Consider the following 11,043-nt stretch of genomic DNA (forward strand, 5'->3'; position numbering starts at 1 on the left):
AATTACCGAGGCCTTGCGAATGATCACTTTTGAAACAACGTCGCTGATTGCACAACTAAATCTGATTGCCTCCAATCATGAGTCTTAAACGCTCACACCATGAAAGGGCCGTATTAGAACAGAGGTTACGTAGGAAGATATGACAAGAGTAACCTCTGTGGGAAGAGAATGTGTTATGTGTGGCTATGAAGGATATTTTTGTTTTGTTTTGGGAAACATCTTTAACATGGTTTAACATGTTTAATGTTATGTTTATAGTTTCGTAGGTTCCATAGAACCAAAGTGCTACTATCCACAGTTTTGTAATTTATCAAACTATATAATCATGATATATGTATATAGGTGTTGATATTGTTGTAAGAAAATATATAAATCTACTGTCAGCCACTTTGTGCTCATGTTTACTATATTCGTTAGTGTTCTCTCAGATTTTGACGCTCCATCCTCGCCATGTCATGTGATGTCATGGATATGTGCCGAGGATGCAGATGTTTTCAGAATCACGGATGTCCGCAACAAACTTTGATACCCAATCACTTTATTTGACGTGCCGTTACATAACTGGAATACTATCAAAGAGATGTTTAGCCCATCTTCACTCTATAGGACAATAACATAGACCAATTTTTGCTGCAACTGTCCAAACGATAAGGTAGTAAAGCGGCCTTCACAGGGTAAACTAAAGCCTGACAACACATGTTAAAATCTTAAAAGTTGGCAAACTAAGGTTTGACAACACATGTTGTTAAACTTTCGTGTCATTTGAGCGCCATGGCCCTATCGGTGCAGTCACGTGACAATTTTGTTGACTGCGATTGGTTGTTTCTGAACAACATGAGTTTGACAACACTTCACAACACCGAAAGTTTGATGGAAAAGTTGGTGAGAATAGAGACTGATCCTATTTCTCGACAACAGTTTGACAACTCTGAAATTGGTGGTGGTGGCGAGTTGTTGGAATGTTCACACTCTCAAACTCGAGTTTGACAACATGTGTTTGACGTGTGAAGGCCGCTTTAGGACTGTAGAAGTGGAGACCATTCTCTGCTTCCTGATCCCCCTGGATTGGCCAGTGAGAGGTAGTCTTGTAACAAATTGTAGCAAATTATGTTAGTAATAATCATTACAAGTTATGGTTGACAAAAAGGATATCTTTGAATTCTTGAGTTTGAAGTAAAATTGGTAGTAAGTTTTGTATCAACTATCTTTTATTTAGTGACTACTTAGGTACTTTGAAAAGAATATTATTGACCTGACCTGATGTTTTTTTAGAAGTGGTATATAAGTAGTACACGATAGAATACCTTTCTTCTGTTAACTAGTGGGTCCACAGTGCAGCAGGAAGATTATACAGCGTCCTCTTGTCAGTGTGCAAAATAGTTTCCAAATTTTGCTAGCCAATCGGGCTAGCTGTGCCTGAAAGTTACTAGCCCACAAAATAATTCACTAGCCCAAAATTTGAATGTAGAAACGAGGCAAAAGATTGCAAAAATAGATGAGAATAAGATATTGTTGGCATGACATGAGTTTCATCATTAAACTGCTAATATGATGAACATTTTTATCAGGCAATAATCTTGTATTATAACTTAACAAGTCGGAGGGATAGATATATTTACGAAATAACCTCATGAAAATTCACTAGCCAGTCAGGCCAGTGACTGTAAGAGATTTACTGGCCCGTCTAGATGTTTTTTACTAGCCACAGGCTAGCAGGCCGGTGGCTATTTCACACACTGCCTCTTGCACAAAACCTAGGCCTTGTCTGTGTGCTATGGTAGTGTTATCTGTCCCAGGTTAACTAAAACCCAGTGTAGTGTTAGTTATCCTCACATCACCTGATGAAGCTGGGAGGAAAGTTCAATGAGTAGAATTTACCGATTTCTTTAAGAAGAGCACTCTGCAGGAACACGTACATGTAAAAAGATGCATTGGGAATTATTTTGAGACTTCAGAGTTAAACGGATAATTCGATTTTTAAGTCATTCAATGAAATAAGGCCAATGTGACACTGGTATGTATCAAAGTAACATGTGAAGTAGATTTCTGCAAGGTTTTTGCGCATGTTACGTGAGACATCTTGCTGTTGTTACGATGTAATGGAAGCACTCATTGGCCAGACAGCCTGTTGGTGTTTCTCTTGCTGGAACCAAGCCGAATGCTTGGTTGAACGTTGTTGTTTTTGTTTGTTTCGTCCTGCGGCAAATTTCCAGCAAGTTACAGCAGTCTATAACAAGTCAAGACGAAAAGCGACAAGTCAACCAAAGCAACTGGGATACGATGACATGTCTCAAGTGGGTGAGTCTGACCACCTGATCCCTCTAGATGCCTCTCATGACATTGGATGCTGAAGAACAATTCTAACCTTTCCTTCATGGTCTGGTTTAAGAAGCATCTTCATCCAAAAGCAGCCATATGAATTGGTAGGTGATGAAGAAATGAAGAGGAGTGCTTAAGAAAGAATTGACAGTGCTTTGGTAGAAGACATGAAGAGGAATACTAAAGCTGAAGCTTAACAATATACAAACTGGCAATAGATTAGTCTGGGTCTCAGTGAGAGATAACATTGAGACAGTACATTGGAACATGAAAAAATCTGGTGGTTATAACTTGTTTTGATTATATATGTAGGACTCGGATCCATGGCAGGCCTCAAATCCGTGGTGGATTTCCAAATCCATGGCAGACTTTCAAATCCATGGCTAGTTGCCGTACCTACCCTAATCTGTGGCGGATTTCCTACACATCGTCATTAGAGCATTTCACCTCGGTACAATAGGGGTTTATGGCATTTCATTTATGTGTTTCTAACTTACTGATACTAGAGCATTTACTGATACCCCTGGGCCTAGATTTTCGAAGCTCTGTTAGCACTAAGATCGTCTTTCGATATTGCTAATGTTTTTACGACTATCATAGAATTAAAAGAGCTTTGAAAATTTAGGCCATGCTAATCTTGCAAATCTTTACACTTCCCCATTTCGGATTCAGCATTTTCAGTTTTGTAATCTCACATATTTTTTCCATGTCTTTCCTAAATGTTTCTGCATTGGGTTCTTTTGATACGGATTTCTTCTTCTTTGTAGGTGGCTCCACAATTGCAAAACCATCATTTTCTATGGTTTCCATTTTCTTAGCTTTGCAGATTTCTCCTGAGATTACTATCGCCACGAACGGCTAGTGTCGAATAACGTCGGGAACGGTTAGCGATTATGACGTCATTACGCGATGACATCATGTACATTAACAATCGAACCTGCCACGGATTAGGAAACCCGCCATAGATTAGAGACCCGCCACAGATCTGAGTCCTACATATATATTGAGTGACATGCGTAAATATGATCTTGGAAAATTCACTTTGAAATATATCATTATGAATAACAAAGTTTATTTCAAAGTCAAGTTATCCATAGATTTCTGTTCAGAGTAAACAGCTTATCATTTTGACGTGTCTGTTTACATACTACCAGACCCAAGCCTTTCATCATGGCAATGGTATTTGTCATCTGGATAGATGACGGATTTATCTCCACCTGCTTCAAGGTCGATAATCAGTTGCAGCAAAAGAAAGTCCTAATTCCCAAACTGGATGTAGAATATTTGCAGTTTATATAATGTAATAGTCCGGTTTTAGGGCATTGTAGATGAAGAAGTGGAAGCAGCTTTAGTTAAACATTATTTTACTGAGCCTGATGTTAAGATACCCCTACAATTAAGGATTTTATAGCTTCTAAGAAACCACTCATTTAAACAAGGACGTATGTCAGAGGTTTTTGATCTACTAATATACTGAAAATATTAACTCTCTCAGTTTTGGATGATTAGTCCCTAACAAAATAATGTATTTTAATCACATTTCCCAACAAGGGCATTTAGTTGGGAGTTGATTCCCTGTACATCTGTCCAGAACGAGGAATCATCCCTCCACGTAACAGAGATTTGTATTCATAGTCTAGACATGTCGGGCAAATAATCTTCCATGAACAAAATATCTTCAGTCTTTCAAGATCGTGTACACAGCTGTATGAATGAAATGCTCCAGACGTTGGACATGAACTTATATTGTATACCTGTATATGTATCCAAAGGTAGAGAGGTTGATGTGTAGCAGTTATTCCTGTGATTATCAAACTGGATAAAGTCTACAGAAGTTGTTTAATGTGTTCAGTTAGATGCCAGACATTGAATGTACAAACTCAGCATTTTGTCATAAAATAATTATCTGTGTTAATAGTGTTAAGGGCAGATATGTCCTTTGATTCTTGTTTTATTTCTTTTTGGTCTGTATTTCAAGAGGCAGAAGGTTATATTTAAGTAGACAAAAGGGAATAAATAATTTGACAAAGCAACTATAATAAATGTCACATTATATTTTTGTATCATTTTTTTAATTTACTTTAACACGATGGACTTGCAAGTAAGACAAAAATGTGGCCTGTCATTAAAAAAGAGAGCATGTCCTGTGACAAATTAAGACATTAAGAATAGTTTGTGTTTGTTTGTTTGTTTGTTTGTTTGTTTTGTTCTTTTAAGTGAAAGCAATGTATTTATCAGTGTGGCTAGATGGCTGTTCTTGGATGTAAATTTGAACTGATCACCTCCGATGTGATGATGTTAGAGGTACGTTGTGTACAATGTTAGTCTCAGTCAAGGATAATTGTGTTGTTGATGTTTTTGTTGTATTTATTCTGAAAGCATAAGCCAAATGAAGTGTGACTATTTTCTGCACATTACATGCACAAATACATTTGAAAAGTGTGAAAACAGAATACATCATTGAGAAGTCATCCTCTGTAATCCAGGATATGATATCACCATAGAGTTATGATATGTACCCTGGAGTACTCATCTTCTGTAATCTGGGGTATGATATCACCATAGAGTTATGAAATGTACCCTGGAGAACTCATCCTCTGTAATCCAGGGTATGATATCACCAAGGGTTATGATATGTACCCTGGAGAACTCATCCTCTGTAATACAGGGTATAATATCACCACAGGGTTATGATATGTACCCTGGAGAACTCATCCTCTGTAATACAGGGTATAATATCCGTTTTGGTTTATGATATGTACCCTGGAGAACGTGGAGAGAATGGGTTTGTGTCTGGGTTCAACCCAAATATGATTTTACGATTGCCAACACCACAGTAGTACGTTCACTGAAAATGTGATACAACAGGTAAATTTTTCAAAGCGGTATTTTTCTCAAGTGACTTCATCTGTTTAAAGCTCTACTGAATTTTGCAGGCCAATTAGCTCGGGTCTTTTGAAATAAAAGAAAGAAATAGTCTTGTGTATCTCGATTTATTTATGCTATAAACCATTTTTATGTATTGATCTGTTTATTGTGGTGATATAAATGCTGGTACGAATGATAAGTGTAAGACGTTAGATAATTTTACATTAACAGTGATTACCAACTTTACTTCTCAGAAGACTTTGTTCTTTCATAGAACATATAAAAAAAAACCATCGGTTTAATTCTTTGTTTGGGTCCAGTGGACGTGGTTGTTTATTGACAATTAGCATGAAGTCAAATTGAAAAGCTCAGACCAAATAGTAATGTTTTGAAGACTGAAAATCTCCAAGTTTTAAAACAATGTGCATTGTTTATAGTTTAATGCTACACTAGAACAGGTAGATGACCGAAATTTCTATGTAACTGAGTGTGTACCAGACAATTCAGTGGTTGATACTGTGAGCAATGCACCATGCCGTCTGGGTTAGATGACACCCAAATCGTTATGTTCTGCTTATGACCTGTAAATGTTGCTTGGGATCACTTCTAACCTGGAATCACCCGTGAAGGTCCGGGTTAGAATATTGATCTTCAGTAACCCATGCTTGTCGTAAGAGGCGACTAACAGGATTGGGTGGTCAGGCTCACTGACTTTGTTGACACGCCATCAGTTCCCAACTGCGCAGATCGATGCTCATGTTATTGGTCACTGGATTGTCTGGTCCAGACGTGATTATTTACAGACTGCCACCATATAGCTGGAATATTGCTGAGTCGGCGTAAAACTCAACTCACTCACTCTAACCTGGAATCCCAAACACTCACTGATACCTCATTCAATTTATGAAAATATCCTTATTCGTGAATTGGATATACAAAATAAATCCCCATGCTTGTCGTAAGAGGCTACTGAAGGGATCAGGTGGTCAAGCTCGCTGACTTGGTTGACTTATGTCATCATATCCCAATTGTGTACATTGATGCTCATGATCACTGGATTGTCTGGTCCAGATTTGATTGTTTACAGACCGCCACCATATAGCTGGAATATTGCTGAGAGGGGCATTAAACAACAACTCAAACAAAACCTTCAAAATACATCTTTCACAAAAATGTTTAGTTTTGAAAATAGGCATTTCTATAATTGTTTCACCTTTTAACCAAAAGACCATTATCAGTTACAATATTCATAGTAATTAGTTCAAAGTTCATGTGCATATGTAGTGTGTGGAAAATAGTTGGTTCATTCATGAAGCTGTAGCTACTCACTTTGTGATTTTGTAGTCACTATTCGTGTATTCATTGGCTTGTATAATAATGATAATTATTATTATGTGTATATGTATTGTTTGTGGATCATGTATATTTATACATGCAGCGTGGAGCATTTGCCCAATGAACTGCTGCCTAACTACTGTAGCAAGGTTTGTTGTGTTGCTGATAAAGTAATCAATAATAATAATAATAATTATCATGCATATATAACGTTCAGGTATAGTTCATTTCAGAGGCTGATTGCAGGAAAAGGTGAAGAAAATATTCATTTTGGATGTTTTCTGAGAATTTGCAATTGGGGTTTACATATAAAACACACTATATGTTGGATGATATGTCATTTTTTATCTGATTTTATTTATGAATAGTATCCAGATAGTACTGTTTGGTGAAATGAAGTTGAAATATAAAATATTTGTTGTTATGACATGGTTGTGTGATTCCTATGCCAGAAATTGAGATTTGCAAAGCAATGTACGCTGACAACATATATTAATGGAGGTAGACGTTCCAAGTTCCTTGTTGGTCTCATGACATTATTCACTTTGTACAGAAATCTGGCAGCATTGTTTTTCTATATTTTTGAACATAAATAATTATTGAGGTTCTTAAAGGTGTTATATCAGAGTTGTAAGTTTTAAAATATATCTTTTCTGATCTTGTGGTATGTAGAAAGACCAGTCTCGTAGTTAGGTATGGTTTAGTGTATGATAAAAAGGTTATTCTCGGTACAGTTATCAGCTAAAAAATGATTCTTCACACAGGGCACAGCACAAGCCTGTAAGAGATGTCTGTTACAATTGACAAAGTTTAATTATATATGCACAGAACTGTGCCTTCACTGTTTATGATTATGTTGATTAACATTAAATTATACAGACTTGTTGGCGGAAAAATTATCTTTACAACTTAAAAATGTGAAGAAACAAGGGCCAACCCCATGCAACTCTGATCTGACACATTTAATAACACAAGAATACTGATTCATTTACCTTGCAGGGACTAAAATCATCGGAATAGTTCATCCTCTTTGTACGCAGAAGTTTAATTGGCACTAACTAGAGTAGTGTCCCTTAGCTCTGCCAGTAACACATGACTTGTGTCCCTTGGCAGAATGAAAATAAGCTACAAGGAATTCCAGATGATCTGTCCCGAGTGAGTTTCCGACTTTGGCAGGGGACTTTCTATGTTAATTCACCAGGCATAAATCTGTTAGTGTTCTTCATTACTAGAAGATTCTGTAATTTACCTAGTTCTTTTGTCATGTAAGGAAATATAGAATATGTCTGTTGGTCACATAACAAGCTATTGCTGAAGACATGAAACATGTCTCGGGACATAATAATAATAATAATAATGATGAGTATTTATAAAGTGCTGTATCCATCCACAAGGTGCTTGCTCAAAGCGCATGAAAATGTCAACTCTAACAATTAGGCAACACTGCACTGATGTGACATATGACATAGCTATACGTTGCTTTACAAACAAGAAAGACAAAAAAGCCATCAATGCAGATTGGCAAATCATGAAAAATATATTTCTCGAACTACTGAAAAAATGTTCCTCATGTAAGTACCCCAAGTGCAGTGTTATACAAACCAGATATGGAAGTATAGACACTGAAACTAATATTCTGGACTATCTTTCACTTAATTGTGAAAACACAAGAATGGTCACAGACAACATGATCACTGGGTCCTTTTCATTCATAGGTGTAAAATCGTTCTGTATGTGTATATTCTCATGATGCTGTTACTTTAGAAGTTCAGGTAGAACAGTTATCTATGGAGTGAATATAAATGGCACAAATTAGACAGACTCTTCTGAGGTCACATAGGTAAATGACATGATATATACAGCTCAACTTTTGACAGGGATCATCAGGGTCCCTTTCCTCAAAGCAATCTTAGCTCTACGTTGACTGTCGTAAGTCTATGTTAAAGCATGAGAGTTGCGATTATCTTAGTGCTACATTTACTTAGTGGAACAGGGCACAGGATTCCTTTTCTCAAAGCGATCGTAGCGCTACGACTGTCGCAAGTCTATGTTAAACCATGGGAGTTACGATCATCTTAGTGCTACGTTTACTTAGTGGAACAGGGCACAGGATTCCTTTTCTCAAAGCGATCGTAGCGCTACGACTGTGTCGTAAGTCTATGTTAAAGCATCGGAGTTGCGATTATCTTAGTGCTACGTTTACTTTGTGGAAAAGGGCACAGAATTCCTTTTCTCAAACCAATCGTAGCACTTGACGTCTATGTTAAGGCATGAGAGCTTATTATCTTAACGTTTACTTAGTGGAACAGGGCACAGGATTCCTTTTTATCTTAGTGCCGACTGTAAGTCTATGTTAAAGCATGAGAGTTGCGATTATCTTAGTGCTACGTTTACTTAGTGGAACAGGGCACAGGATTCCTTTTCCCAAAGCGATCGTAGCGCTACGACTGTCGCAAGTCTATGTTAAACCATGGGAGTTACGATTATCTTAGTGCTACGTTTACTTAGTGGAACAGGGCACAGGATTCCTTTTCCCAAAGCGATCGTAGCACTACGACTGTCGCAAGTCTATGTTAAACCAAGGCAGTTACGATCATCTTAGTGCTACGTTTACTTAGTGGAACAGGGCACAGGATTCCTTTTCCCAAAGCGATCGTAGCACTACGACTGTCGCAAGTCTATGTTAAACCAAGGGAGTTACGATCATCTTAGTGCTACGTTTACTTAGTGGAACAGGGCACAGGATTCCTTTTCCCAAAGCAATCGTAGCGCTATGACTGTCGCAAGTCTATGTTAAACCATGGCAGTTACGATCATCTTAGCGCTGTTTACTTTGTGGAACAGGGCACAGGTCCTTAAATCTATTTAAATATTCACATCATGAGCATCTGTTTTGTGTGGGATGGAAAGATAAATATTCCTGTTAAAAGTTGAGTGGTATGTATAGACGAGATGGAGATTGTGATAAGAAGGAAGTAGTGCTGATCGGAGACACGTCCAGAGGACTATGAGTCCTCAACACACGTTGGATAAATTAATGTATTTGCTGTCTGAAAGACATGTAGACTTGCTATGATGTGAAGGTGTGCGGCAAAAGCTTCCTTGAATAAAGACTGAAATGTATCTTGTATGTGTTGTGTGCTGTTATTGGTAATACTTTCATTTGGGGGAACAGACCGCCTCCGTGGTGTAGTGGTTAGAGCGTCCGCCCGAGAGAGCGGAAGGTCGCTGGTTCGATCCCGACCGCGTCATACCAAAAGACGTTAAAATATGGTACTTGTTGGTCCCTGCCTGGCTCTCGGCATTAATGGGTACAACAAGGACTGGTCGGCTTGGAGTCAGTATAATGTGTCTGAGTGGGGTATTCATGCTTCACTGCGGCATGGTATCTCAGTGGGTTAGCACTATAAAACCAGCTTAAGTCTGGGCTAGTACAAGCAGCCACATATACACACACACACGCATGCACGTCGTCATATGAGCGAAATATTCTCAAGCACGACGTTTAACCCAATTTCACCTCACCTCACATTTGGGGGAACAGGGATTTACACGACATGCAAATGGACACAGAAAATTCATGCAGAAAAAAAAAAGCACAATATTATTCATTGTACCGACAACACTTCTATGACTTTGCTATGTGTTTGGTTCTTTCTTTCAGAGCAGTTATGTGCATCATTTCATGAACCAGTCCATATGATCAATGATTCATTCCAGGCTCTATAGAAATTATCAAAACGTACAGTTCTCTACACTGTTACGTCAAAGGACCCTCACATTGCCTGCACCCCTAGAACTAATAATTGGGTTAAGGTGATACCCAGGGGGTAGTCAAGTGGATAAAGGGCATATGAACAATGTGTGAAGTCCATTTCTGGTGTCCCCTGCCACGATATTGATGAAATATCATTATAAGGGATGTAAAACCATACTCATTTTGCGGGTATGGTTTTACGACAATATCACGTTGAGGGACACCAGAGATGGACTTCACACATTGTACCAATGTGGGAATTGAACCCGAGTCTTCGGCGTAACCATTAGGCTACCACTACGCCCACATACACAATGTCGTGACTATATGGCTGAAATACTGCCGAGGTGACGTTAAATTTTAACTCACTCACTCACTCACATATACAATGAATATAGTCTAGACTCATTGCTCATTACATTGGACATGAAGCAAGTGCACATACAATACAGAGCATTATATGTATTTTAGTAGCAATCATTTGAACCTCGCACAGGACCCGTGAAGATCTGGGGTAGAATAGGTCTTCAGCAACCCATGCTTGCCACAAAAGGCGACTATGCTTGTCGTAAGAGGCGACTGACGGGATCGGGTGGTCAGGCTCGCTGACTTGGTTGACACATGTCATCAGTTCCCAATTGCGCAGATCGATGCTCATGCTGTTGATCACGGGATTGTCTGGTGCAGACTCGATTGTTTACAGACCGCTGCCATATAGCTGGAATATTGCTGAATGTGGCGTAAAACTAAACTCACTCACTCAC

Source organism: Haliotis rubra, unplaced genomic scaffold (genome assembly GCF_003918875.1).
Source record: "Haliotis rubra isolate DU_JTF1 unplaced genomic scaffold, ASM391887v1 Scf487, whole genome shotgun sequence".
In the NCBI taxonomy this organism is placed as follows: Eukaryota; Metazoa; Mollusca; class Gastropoda; order Lepetellida; family Haliotidae; genus Haliotis; species Haliotis rubra.